We start from the raw sequence: 14,094 nt of genomic DNA on the forward strand, positions 1-14,094 counted from the left end.
TCACATGAATGAATCAAAACATAGTTAGTAAGAAGAGTCAGTCTTCTTGTACTAAAATCGGCATTGTGCCTTTTGTATTCAATTCCGATGCAATTTCAGTGTTTCATCGTGAATAAGAAGGGCCAAGGGATACAGTATACCTGAAGTGAAGCATCGGAATCTATAACTAGTGTCACAGGGATGGTTCAAAACATAGACAGTAAGAAGAGTCAGTATTCTTGTACTGAAGTCGGCATTGTGCCTTTAGTATTTAATTCCGATGCTATTTCTGTGTTTCATCGTGTATAAGATGGTCAGAGGCATACAGTAAATCTGAAGTCAGGCATCGGAATCTGTAACTAGTGTCACAGGAATGGTTCAAATCATAGTCAGTAAGAAGAGTCAGTCTTCTTGTACTTAAGTCGGCTTTGTGCCTTTTGTATGTAATTCCGATGCAATTTCTGTGTTTCATCGTCAATAAGAAGGTCCAAGGGACACAGTAAACCTGAAGTGAAGCATCAGAATCTATAACTAGTGTCACAGGAATGGTTGAAAACATAGTCAGTAAGAAGACTCAGTCTTCTTGTACTTCAGTCGGCATTGTGCCATTTGTATTTATTTCCGATGCAATTTCTGTGTTTCATCGTCAATAAGAAGGTCCAAGGGATACAGTATACCTGAAGTGAAGCAACGGAATCTATAACTAGTGTCACATGAATGGTTCAAATCATAATCAGTAAGAAGAGTCAAACTTCTTGTACTTAAGTCGCCATTGTGCTTTAAGTATTTAATTCCGATGCAATTTCAGTGTTTCATCGTCAATAAGAAGGTCCAAGGGATACAGTAAACCTGGAGTGAACCATCGGAATCTATAACTAGCGTCACATGAATGGTTCAAGACATAGACAGTAAGAAGAGTCAGTCTTCTTGTACTTAATTCGGAATTGTGAATTTTGTATTTAATTCCGATGCAATTTCTGTGTTTCATCGTCAATAGGAAGGTCAGAGGGATACAGTAAACCTGAAGTGAAGCATCGGAATCTATAACTAGTGTCACAGGAATGGTTCAAATCATAGACAGTAGGAAGAGTCAGTCATCTTGTACTCAAGTCGGCATTGTGCCTTTTCTATTTAATTCCTATGCAATTTCTGTGTTTCATCGTCAATAAGAAGGTCCAAGGGATATAGTAAACCTGGAGTGACGCATCGGAATCTATAACTAGTGACACCAGAATGGTTCAAATCATAGACAGTAGGAAGAGTCAGTCTTCTTGCACTTAAGTCGGCATTGTGCCTTTTCCATTTAATTCCGTTGCAATTTTTGTGTTTCATCGTTAATAAAAAGGTCCAAGGGATACAATAAACTGGGAGTGAAACATCGGAATATATAACTAGTGTCACAAAAATGGTTCAAAACATAGTCAGTAAGAAGAGTCAGTCCTCTTGTACTTAAGTCGGCATTGTGCCTTTTGTATTTAATTCCGGTGCAATTTCTATGTTTCATCGTCAATAAGAAGGTCCAAGGGATATAGTAAACCTGGAGTGAAGCATCGGAATCTATAACTAGTGTCACAGGAATGGTTCAAAACATAGACAGTAAGTAGCGTCAGTCTTCTTGTACTTAAGTCGGCATTGTGCCATTTTTATTTAATTCCGATGCAATTTCTGTGTTTCATCGTCAATAAGAAGGTCCAAGGGATACAGTAAACCTGGAGTGAAGCATCGGAATCTATAACTAGTGTCACAAGAATGGCTCAAAACATAGTCAGTAAGAAGAGTCAGTCTTCTTGTACTTAAGTCGGCTTTGTGCCTTTTGTATTTCATTCCGATGCAATTTCTGTGTTTCATCTTCAATAAGAAGGTCCAAGGGATACAGTAAACCTGAAGTGAAGCATCGGAATCTATAACTAGTGTCACAGGAATGGTTCAAAACATAGTCAGTAAGAAGAGCCAGTCTTCTTGTACTTAAGTCAGCATTGTGCCTTTTGTATTTATTTCCGATGCAATTTCTGTGTTTCATCGTCAGTAAGAAGGTCCAAGGGATACAGTAAACCTGAAGTCAAGCACCGGAATCTATAACTAGTGTCACATGAATGGTTCAAATCATAGTAAGTAAGAAGAGTCAGACTTCTTGTACTTAAGTCGCCATTGTGCCTTTTGTATTTAATTCCGATGCAATTTCTGTGTTTCATCGTCAATAAGAAGGTCCAAGGGATACAGTAAACCTGGAGTGAAGCATTGGAATCTATAACTAGTGTCACATGAATGGTTCAAATCATAGACAGTAAGATGAGTCAGTCTTCTTGTTCTTAATTCGGAATTGTGACTTTTGTATTTAATTCCAATGCAATTTCTGTGTTTCAGCGTCAGTAAGTAGGTCAGAGGGATACAGTAAACCTGAAGTGAAGCATCGGAATCTATAACTAGTGTCACAGGAATGGTTCAAAACATAGTCAGTAAGAAGAGTCAGTCTTCTTGTACTTAAGTCGGCATTGTGACTTTTGTATTTAATTCCGATGCAATTTCTGTGTTACATCGTCAATAAGAAGGTCCGAGGGATACAGTTAACCTGGAGTGAAGCATCGGAAACTATAAGTAGTGCCACAGGAATGGTTCAAAACATAGACAGTAGGAAGAGTCAGTCTTCTTGCACTTAAGTCGGCATTGTGAATTTTCTATTTAATTCCGATGCAATTGCTGTGTTTCATCGTCAATAAGAAGATCCAAGGGATACAGTAAACCTGAAGTGAAGCATCGGAATCTATAACTAGTGCCACAGGAATGGTTCAAATTATAGCCAGTAAGACGAATCAGTCTTCTTGTACTTAAGTCGGCATTGTGCCTTTTGTATTTAATTCCGATGCAATTTCAGTGTTTCATCGTCAATAAGAAGGTCCAAGGGATACAGAAAACCTGAAGTGAGGCAACGGAATCTAAAACTAGTGTCACAGGGATGGTTCAAACCATAGACAGTAAGAAGAGTCAGTATTCTTGTGGTTAAGTCGGCATTGTGCCTTTTGTATTTTATTCCGAAGCAATTTCTGTGTTTCATCTTCAATAAGAAGGTCCAAGGGATACAATAAACCTAAAGTGAAGCATCAGAGTCTATAGCTAGTGTCACAGGAATGGTTCAAAACATAGTCAGTAAGAAGAGTCAGTCTTCTTGTACATAAGTCGGAATTGTGCCTTTTGTATTTAATTCCGATGCAATTTCTGTGTTTCATCGTCAATAAGAGGGTCCAAGGGATACGGTAAACCTGAAGTGAAGCATCGGAATCTATAACTAGTGTCACAGGAATGGTTCAAAACATAGTCAGTAAGAAAAGCCAGTCTTCTTGTACTTAAGTCGGCATTGTGACTTTGTATTTATTTCCGATGCAATTTCTGTGTTTTATCGTCAATAAGAAGGTCCAAGGGATACAGTAATCCTGAAGTCAAGCACCGGAATCTATAACTAGTGTCACATGAATGGTTCAAATCATAGTAAATAAGAAGAGTCAGACTTCTTGTACTTAAGTCGCCATTGTGCCTTTTGTATTTAGTTCCGACGCAATTTCTGTGATTCATCGTCAACAAGAAGGTCCAAGGGATACAGTAAACGTGGAGTGAAGCATTGGAATCTATAACTAGTGTCACATGAATGGTTCAAATCATAGACAGTAAGATGAGTCAGTCTTCATGTACTTAAATCGGAATTGTGCCTTTTGTATGTAATTCCGATGCAATTTCTGTGTTTCATCGTCAGTAAGAAGGTCAGAGGGATACAGTAAACCTGAAGTGAAGCATCGGAATCTATAACTAGTGTCACAGGAATGGTTCAAAACATAGTCAGTAAGAAGAGTCAGTCTTCATGTACTTAAGTCGGCATTGTGACTTTTGTATTTAATTCCGATGCAATTTCTGTGTTGCATCGTCAATAAGAAGGTCCAAGGGATACAGTTAACCTGGAGTGAAGCATCGGAATCTATAAGTAGTGCCACAGGAATGGTTCAAAACATAGACAGTAGGAAGAGTCAGTCTTCTTGCACTTAAGTCGGCATTGTGCCTTTTCTATTTAATTCCGATGCAATTGCTGTGTTTCATCGTCAATAAGAAGATCCAAGGGATACAGTAAACCTGAACTGAAGCATCGGAATCTATAACTAGTGCCACAGGAATGGTTCAAATTATAGTCAGTAAGAAGAGTCAGTCTTCTTGTACTTAAGTCGGCATTGTGCCTTTTGTATTTAATTCCGATGCAGTTTCAGTGTTTCATCGTCAATAAGAAGGTCCAAGGGATACAGTAAACCTGAAGTGAGGCAACGGAATCTAAAATTAGTGTCACAGGGATGGTTCAAAACATAGACAGTTATAAGAGTCAGTATTCTTGTGCTTAAGTCGGCATTGTGCCTTTTGTATTTAATTCCGAAGCAATTTCTGTGTTTCATCTTCAATAAGAAGGTCCAAGGGATACAATAAACCTGAAGTGAGGCAACGGAATCTAAAATTAGTGTCACAGGGATGGTTCAAAACATAGACAGTAAGAAGAGTCAGTATTCTTGTGCTTAAGTCGGCATTGTGCCTTTTGTATTTAATTCCGAAGCAATTTCTGTGTTTCATCTTCAATAAGAAGGTCCAAGGGATACAATAAACCTAAAGTGAAGCATCAGAGTCTATAGCTAGTGTCACAGGAATGGTTCAAAACATAGTCAGTAAGAAGAGTCAGTCTTCTTGTACATAAGTCGGAATTGTGCCTTTTGTATTTAATTCCGAGGCAATTTCTGTGTTTCATCGTCAATAAGAGGGTCCAAGGGATACAGTAAACCTGAAGTGAAGCAGCGGAATCTATAACTAGTGTCACAGGAATGAATCAAAACATAGTCAGTAAGAAGAGTCAGTCTTCTTGTACTAAAATCGGCATTGTGCCTTTTGTATTTAATTCCGATGCAATTTCAGTGTTTCATCGTCAATAAGAAGGTCCAAGGGATACAGTAAACCTGAAGTGAAGCATCGGAATCTATAACTAGTGTAACAGGAATGGTTCAAAACATAGACAGTGGGAAGAGTCAGTCTTCTTGTACTGAAGTCGGCATTGTGACTTTTATATTTAATTCCGACGCAATTTCTGTGTTTCATCGTCAATAAGAAGGTCAGAGGGATACAGTAAACCTGAACTGAAGCACCGGAATCTATAACTAGTGTCACAGGAATGTTTCAAAACATAGACAGTAGGAAGAGTCAGTCTTCCTGTACTTAACCCGGCATTGTGCCTTTTCTATTTATTTCCTATGCAATTTCTGTGTTTCATCGTCAATAAGAAGGTCCAAGGGATACAGTAAACCTGGAGTAAAGCTCGGAATATATAACTAGTGTCATAGGATTGGTTCAAAACATCGACAATAAGAAGGGTCAGTCTTCTTGTACTTAATTCGGCATTGTGCCTTTAGTATTTAATTCCGATGCAATTTCTGTGTTTCATCGTCAATAAGAAGGTCCAAGACGCACAGTAAACCTGAAGTGAAGCATCAGAATCTATAACTAGTGTCACAGGAATGGTTCAAACATAGTCAGTAAGAAGAGTCAGTCTTCTTGTACTTAAGTCGGCATTGTGCTTTTTGTATTTATTTCCGATGCAATTTCTGTGTTTCATCGTCAATAAGAAGGTCCAAGGGATACAGTAAACCTGAAGTGAAGCACCGGAATCTGTAACTAGTGTCACATGAATGGTTCAAATCATAGTCAGTAAGAAGAGTCAGACTTCTTGTACTTAAGTCGCCATTGTGCCTTTTGTATTTAATTCCGATGCAATTTCTGTGTTTCATCGTCAATAAGAAGGTCCAAGGGATACAGTAAACCTGGAGTGAAGCATCGGAATCTATAACTAGCGTCACATGAATGGTTCCAAACATAGACAGTAAGAAGAGTCATTCTTCTTGTACTTAATTCGGAATTGTGAATTTTGTATTTAATTCCGTTGCAATTTCTGTGTTTCATCGTCAATAAGAAGGTCAGAGGGATACAGTAAACCTGAAGTGAAGCACCGGAATCTATAACTAGAGTCGCAGAAATGGTTCAAAACATAGACAGTAGGAAGAGTTAGTCTTCTTGTACTTAAGTCGGCATTGTGCCTTTTCTATTTCATTCCTATGCAATTTCTGTGTTTCATCGTCAATAAGAAGGTCCAAGGGATACAGTAAACCTGGAGTGAAGCAGCGGAATCTATAACTAGTGTCACAGGAATGAATCAAAACATAGTCAGTAAGAAGAGTCAGTCTTCTTGTATTAAAGTCGGCATTGTGCCTTTTGTATTTAATTCCGATGCAATTTCAGTGTTACATCGTCAATAAGAAGGTCAGAGGGATACAGTAATCCTGAAGTGAAGCATCGGAATCTATAACTAGTGTCACAGGAGTGGTTCAAAACATAGGCAGTAAGAAGAGTCAGTCCTCTTGTACTTAAGTCGGCATTGTGCCTTTTTTATTTAATTCGGATGCAATTTCTGTATTTCATCGTCAATAATAAGGTCTAGGGGATATAGTAAACCTGAAGTGAAGCATCAGAATCTATAACTAGTGTCACAGGAATGGTTCAAAACATAGTCAGTAAGAAGAGACAGTCTCCTTGTACTTAAGTCGGCATTGTGACTTTTGTATTTAATTCCGATGCAATTTCTGTCTTTCATCGTCAATAAGAAGGTCCAAGGGATACAGTAAACCTGGAGTGAAGCATCGGAATCTATAACTAGTGTCACGGGAATGGTTCAAAACATAGTCAGTAGGAAGAGTCAGTCTTCTTGTACTTAAGTCGGTATTGTTCCTTTACTATTTAATTCCTATGCAATTTCTGAGTTTCTTCGTCAATAAGAAGGTCCAATTGATATAGTAAACCTGGAGTGAAGCATCGGAATCTATAACTAGTATCACAGGAATGGTTCAAAACATAGACAGTAAGTAGCGTCAGTCTTCTTGTACTTAAGTCGGCATTGTGCTTTTTTTATTTAATTCCGATGCAATTTCTTTGTTTCGTCGTCTATAAGAAGGCCCAAGTGATACAGTAAACCAGGAGTGAAGCATCGGAATCTATAACTAGTGTCACAGGAATGGTTCAAAAACATCGACAGTAAGAAGAGTCAGTCTTCTTGTACTTAATTCGGCATTGTGCCTTTAGTATTTTATTCCGATGCAATTTCTGTGTTTCATCGTCAATAAGAAGGTCAGAGGGATACAGTAAATCTGAAGTCAAGCATCGGAATCTATAACTAGTGTCACAGGAATGGTTCAAAGCATAGTCAGTAAGAAGAGTCAGTCTTCTTGTACTTAAGTCGGCATTGTGCCTTTTGTATTTAATTCTGATGCAATTTCTGTGTTTCATCGTCAATACGAAGGTCCAAGGGATACAGTAAACCTGATGTGAAGCATCAGAATCTATAACTAGGGTCACAGGAATGGTTCAAAACATAGTCAGTAAGAAGAGTCAGTCTTCTTGTACTTAAGCCGGCATTGTGACTTTTGTATTTATTTACGATGCAATTTCTGTGTTTCATCGTCAATAAGAAGGTCCAAGGGATACTGTAAACCTGAAGTGAAGCATCGGAATCTATAACTAGTGTCACATGAATGTTTCAAGTCATAGTCGGTAAGAAGAATCAGTCTTCTTGTACTTAAGACGCCATTGTGCCTTTTGTATTTAATTCCAATGCAATTTCTGTGTTTCATCGTCAATAAGAAGGTCCATGGGTTACAGTAAACCTGGAGTGAAGCATCGGAACCTATAACCAGTGTCACATGAAAGGCTCAAAACATAGACAGTAGGAAGGGTCAATCTTCTTGTACTTAATTTGGCATTGTGCCTTTTGTATTTAATTCCGATGCAAATTGTATTTTTCATCGCCAAAAAGAAGATCAGAGGGATACAGTAAACCTCAAGTGAAGCATCGGAATCTATAATTAGTGTCACATGAATGGTTCAAAACATAGTCAGTAAGAAGAGTCAGTCTTCTTGTACTTAAGTCGGCATTGTGCCTTTTGTATTTAATTCCGATGCAATTTCTGTCTTTCATCGTCAATAAGAAGGTCCAAGGGATACAGTAAACCAGGAGTGAAGCATCGGAATCTATAACTAGTGTCACAGGAATGAATCAAAACATAGTCAGTAAGAAGAGTCAGTCTTCCTGTACTTAATTCGGCATTGTGCCTTTTGTATTAAATTCCGATGCAATTTCTGTGTTTCGTTGTCAATAAGAAGGTCAGATGGATACAGTAAACTTGAACTGAAGCACCGGAATCTATAACTAGTGTCACAGGAATGGTTCAAAACATAGACAGTAAGTAGCGGCAGTCTTCTTGTACTTAAGTCGGCATTGTTCCTTTTTTATTTAATTCCGATGCAATTTCTGTGTTTCATCGTCAATAACAAGGTCCAAGGGATACAGTAAACCTGGAGTGAAGAATCGGAATCCGTAACTAGTGTCACAGGAATGGTTCAAAGCATCCACAGTAAGAAGAGTCAGTCTTCTTGTACTTAAGTCGCCATTGTGCCTTTTGTATTTAATTCCGATGCAATTTCTGTGTTTCATCGTCAATAAGAAGGTCCAAGTGATACAGTAAACCTGGAGTGAAGCATTGGAATCTATAACTAGTGTCACATGAATGGTTCAAATCATAGACCATAAGAAGAGTCAGTTTTCTTGTACTTAATTCGGAATTGTGCCTTTTGTATTTAATTCTGATGCAGTTTCTGTGTTTCATCGTCAGTAAGAAGGTCAGAGGGATACAGAAAACCTGAAGTGAAGCATCGGAATCTATAACTAGTGTCACAGGAATTGATCAAAACATAGTCAGTAAGAAGAGTCAGTCTTCTTGTACTTAAGTCGGCATTGTGACTTTTGTATTTAATTCCGATGCAATTTCTGTGTTTCATCGTCAATAAGAAGGTCCAAGGGATACAGTTAACCTGGAGTGAAGCATCGGAATCTATAAGTAGTGCCACAGGATTGGTTCAAAACATAGACAGTAGGAAGATTCAGTCTTCTTGCACTTAACTCGGCATTGTGCCTTTTCTATTTAATTCCGATGCAATTGCTGTGTTTCATCGTCAATAAGAAGATCCAAGGGATACAGAAAACCTGAAGTGTAGCATCGGAAACTATAACTAGTGCCACAGGAATGGCTCAAAACATAGACAGTGGGAAGAGTCAGTCTTCTTGTACTTAAGTCGGCATTGTGCCTTTTGTATTTCAATCCGATGCAATTTCTATGTTTCATCGTCAATAAGAAGGTCCAAGGGATACAGTAAACCTGAAGTGAAGCAGCGGAATCTTTAACTAGTGTCACAGGGATGGTTCAAAACATAGACAGTAAGAAGAGTCAGTATTCTTGTACTTAAGTCGGCATTGTGCCTCTTGTATTTAATTCCGAAGCAATTTCTGTGTTTCATCTTCAATAAGAAGGTTCCAGGGATACAATAAACCTAAAGTGAAGCATCAGAGTCTATAGCTAGTGTCACAGGAATGGTTCAAAACATGGTCAGTAAGAAGAGTCAGTCTTCTTGTACATAAGTCGGAATTGTGCCTTTTGTATTTAATTCCGATGCAATTTCTGTGTTTCATCGTCAATAAGAAGGTCCAAGGGATACAGGAAACCTGAAGTGAAGCATCGGAATCTATAACTAGTGTAACAGGAATGGTTCAAAACATAGACAGTGGGAAGAGTCAGTCTTCTTGTACATAAGTCGGCATTGTGACTTTTGTATTTAATTCCGACGCAATTTCTGTCTTTCATCGTCAATAAGAAGGTCAGAGGGATACAGTAAACCTGAACTGAAGCACCGGAATCTATAACTAGTGTCACAGGAATGGTTCAAAACATAGACAGTAGGAAGAGTCAGTCTTCTTGTACTTAAGTCGGCATTGTGCCTTTAGTATTTAATTCCGATGCAATTTCTGTGTTTCATCGTGTATAAGAAGGTCAGAGGCATACAGTATATCTGAAGTCAAGCATCGGAATCTATAACTAGTGTCACAGGAATGGTTCAAAACATAGTCAGTAAGAAGAGTCAGTCTTCTTGTACTTATGTCGGCTTTGTGCCTTTTGTATTTAATTGGGATGCAATTTCTGTGTTTCATCGTCAATAAGAAGGTCCAAGTGACACAGTAAACCTGAAGTGAAGCATCAGAATCTATAACTAGTGTCACAGGAATGGTTCAAAACATAGTCAGTAAGAAGAGTCAGTCTTCTTGTACTTCAGTCGGCATTGTGCCTTTTGTATTTATTTCCGATGCAATTTGTGTGCTTCATCGTCAATAAGAAGGTCCAAGGGATACAGTAAACCTGAAGTGAAGCACCGGAATCTATAACTAGTGTCACATGAATGGTTCAAATCATAGTCAGTAAGAAGAGTCAGACTTCTTGTACTTAAGTCGCCATTGTGCCTTTTGTATTTAATTACGATGCAATTTCTGTGTTTCATCGTCAATAAGAAGGTCCAAGGGAAACAGTAAACCAGGAGTGAAGCATCGGAATCTATAACTAGCGTCACATGAATGGTTCAAAACATAGACAGTAAGAAGAGTCAGTCTTCTTGTACTTAATTCGGAATTGTGAATTTTGTATTTAATTCCGATGCAACTTCTGTGTTTCATCGTCAATAAGAAGGTCAGAGGGATACAGTAAACCTGAACTGAAGCACCGGAATCTAAACTAGAGTCACAGAAATGGTTCAAAACATAGACAGTAGGAAGAGTCAGTCTTCTTGTACTTAAGTCGGCATTGTGCCTTTTGTATTTAATTCCGATGCAATTTCAGTGTTACATCGTCAATAAGAAGGCCAGAGGGATACAGTAAACCTGAAGTGAAGCATCGGAATCTATAACTAGTGTCACAGGAATGGTTCAAAACATAGACAGTAGGAAGAGTCAGTCTTCTTGTACTCAAGTCGGAATTGTGCCTTTTCTATTTAATTCCTATGCAATTGCTGTGTTTCATCGTCAATAAGAAGGTCCAAGGGATATAGTAAACCTGGAGTGACGCATCGGAATCTATAACTAGTGACACAGGAATGGTTCAAAACATAGACAGTAGGAAGAGTCAGTCTTCTTGCACTTAAGTCGGCATTGTGCCTTTTCTATTTAATTCCGATGCAGTTTTTGTGTTTCATCGTTAATAAGAATGTCCAAGGAGTACAGTAAACTGGGAGTGAAGCATCGGAATCAATAACTAGTGTCACAAAAATGGTTCAAAACATAGTCAGTAAGAAGAGTCAGTCCTCTTGTACTTATTCGGCATTGTGCCTTTTGTATTTAATTCCGATGCAATTTCTATGTTTCATCGTCAATAAGAAGGTCCAACGGATATAGTAAACCTGGAGTGAAGCGTCGGAATCTATAACTAGTGTCACAGGAATGGTTCAAATCTTAGACAGTAAGTAGCGTCAGTCTTCTTGTACTTAAGTCGGCATTGTGCCTTTTTTATTTAATTCCGATGCAATTTCTGTGTTTCATCGTCAATAAGAAGGTCAAAGGGATACAGTAAACCTGGAGTGAAGCATCGGAATATATAACTAGTGTCACAGGAATGGTTCAAAACATCGACAGTAAGAAAAGTCAGTCTTCTTGTACTTAATTCGGCATTGTGCCTTTAATATTTAATTCCGATGCAATTTCAGTGTTTCATCGTCAATAAGAAGCTCCATGGGATACAGTAAACCTGAAGTGAAGCATCGGAATCTATAACTAGTGTCACATGAATGGTTCAAATCATAGTCAGTAAGAAGAGTCAGACTTCTTGTACTTAAGTCACCATTGTGCAATTTGTATTTAATTCCGATGCAATTTCTGTGTTTCATCGTCAATAAGAAGGTCCAAGGGATACAGTAAACCTGGAGTGAAGCATCGGAATCTATAACTAGTGTCACAAGAATGGCTCAAAACATAGTCAGTAAGAAGAGTCAGTCTTCTTGTACTTAATTCGGCATTGTGCCTTTTGTATTTAATTCCGATGCAATGTCTGTGTTTCATCGTCAATAAGAAGGTCAGAGGGACACAGTAAACCTGAAGTGAAGCATCGGAATCTATAACTAGTGTCACAGGAATGGTTCAAAACATAGTCAGTAAGAAGGGTCAGTCATATTGTACTTAAGTCGGCATTGACCCTTTTGTATTTAATTCCAATGCAATTTGTGTGTTTCATCGTCAATAAGAAGGTGCAAGGGATACTGTGAACCTGGAGTGAAGCATCGCAATCTATAACTAGTGACACAGGAATGGTTCAGCACATAGACAGTGGGAAGAGTCAGTCTTCTTGCATTTAAGTCGGCATTGTGCCTTTTGTATTTTTTTCCGATGCAATTGCTGTGTTTCATCGTCAACAAGAAGGTCAGAGGGATACAGTAAACCTGAAGTGAAGCATCGGAATCTATAAATAGTGTCACAGGAATGCTTCAAAACATAGACAGTAGGAAAAGTCAGTCTATTTGTACTTAAGTCGGCATTCTGAATTTTCTATTTAACTCCGATGCAATTTCTGTGTTTCATCGTCAATAAGAAGGTCCAAGGGATATAGTAAACCTGGAGTGAAGCATCGGACTCTAGAAGTAGTGACACAGGGACGGTTCAAAACACAGACAGTAAGAAGAGTCAGTCTTCTTGTACTTAAGTCGGCATTGTGCCTTTTTTATTTAATTCCGATGCAATTTCTGTGTTTCTTCGTCAATAAGAAGGTCCAAGGGATACAGTAAACCTGGAGTGAAGCATCGGAATCAAGAAGTAGTGACACAGGGATGGTTCAAAACACAGACAGTAAGAAGAGTCAGTATTCTTGTACTTAAGTCGGCATTGTGCCCTTTGTATTTAATTCCGATGAAATTTCTGTGTTTCATCGTCAATGAGAAGGTCCAAGGGATACAGTAAACCTGAAGTAAAGAATCGGATCTATAACTAGTGTAACAGGAATGGTTCAAAATAAAGACAGTGGGAAGAGTCAGTCTTCTTGTACTTAAGTCGGCATTGTGACTTTCGTATTTAATTCCGATGCAATTTCTGTGTTTCATCGTCAATAAGCAGGACAGAGGGATACAGTAAACCTGAAGTGAAGCATCGGAATCTATAACTAGTGTCACAGGAATAGTTCAAAACATAGTCAGTAGGAAGAGTCAGTCTTCTTGTACTTAAGTCGGTATTGTGCCTTTACTATTTAATTCCTATGCAATTTCTGTGTTTCTTCGTCAATAAGAAGGTACAATTGATATAGTAAACCTGGAGTGAAGCATCGGAATCTACAACTAGTGTCACAGGAATGGTTCAAAACATAGACAGTAGGAAGAGTCAGTCTTCTTGTACTCAAGTCGGAATTGTGCCTTTTCTATTTAATTCCTATGCAATTGCTGTGTTTCATCGTCAATAAGAAGGTCCAAGGGATATAGTAAACCTGGAGTGACGCATCGGAATCTATAACTAGTGACACAGGAATGGTTCAAAACATAGACAGTAGGAAGAGTCAGTCTTCTTGTACTTAAGTCGGCATTGTGCCTTTAGTATTTAATTCCGATGCAATTTCTGTGTTTCATCGTGTATAAGAAGGTCAGAGGCATACAGTATATCTGAAGTCAAGCATCGGAATCTATAACTAGTGTCACAGGAATGGTTCAAAACATAGTCAGTAAGAAGAGTCAGTCTTCTTGTACTTAAGTCGGCTTTGTGCCTTTTGTATTTAATTGGGTTGCAATTTCTGTGTTTCATCGTCAATAAGAAGGTCCAAGTGACACAGTAAACCTGAAGTGAAGCATCAGAATCTATAACTAGTGTCACAGGAATGGTTCAAAACATAGTCAGTAAGAAGAGTCAGTCTTCTTGTACTTCAGTCGGCATTGTGCCTTTTGTATTTATTTCCGATGCAATTTGTGTGCTTCATCGTCAATAAGAAGGTCCAAGGGATACAGTAAACCTGAAGTGAAGCACCGGAATCTATAACTAGTGTCACATGAATGGTTCAAATCATAGTCAGTAAGAAGAGTCAGACTTCTTGTACTTAAGTCGCCATTGTGCCTTTTGTATTTAATTACGATGCAATTTCTGTGTTTCATCGTCAATAAGAAGGTCCAAGGGAAACAGTAAACCAGGAGTGAAGCATCGGAATCTATAAC

This window comes from Schistocerca americana, unplaced genomic scaffold (assembly GCF_021461395.2).
Source record: "Schistocerca americana isolate TAMUIC-IGC-003095 unplaced genomic scaffold, iqSchAmer2.1 HiC_scaffold_22, whole genome shotgun sequence".
Classification (NCBI taxonomy): Eukaryota; Metazoa; Arthropoda; class Insecta; order Orthoptera; family Acrididae; genus Schistocerca; species Schistocerca americana.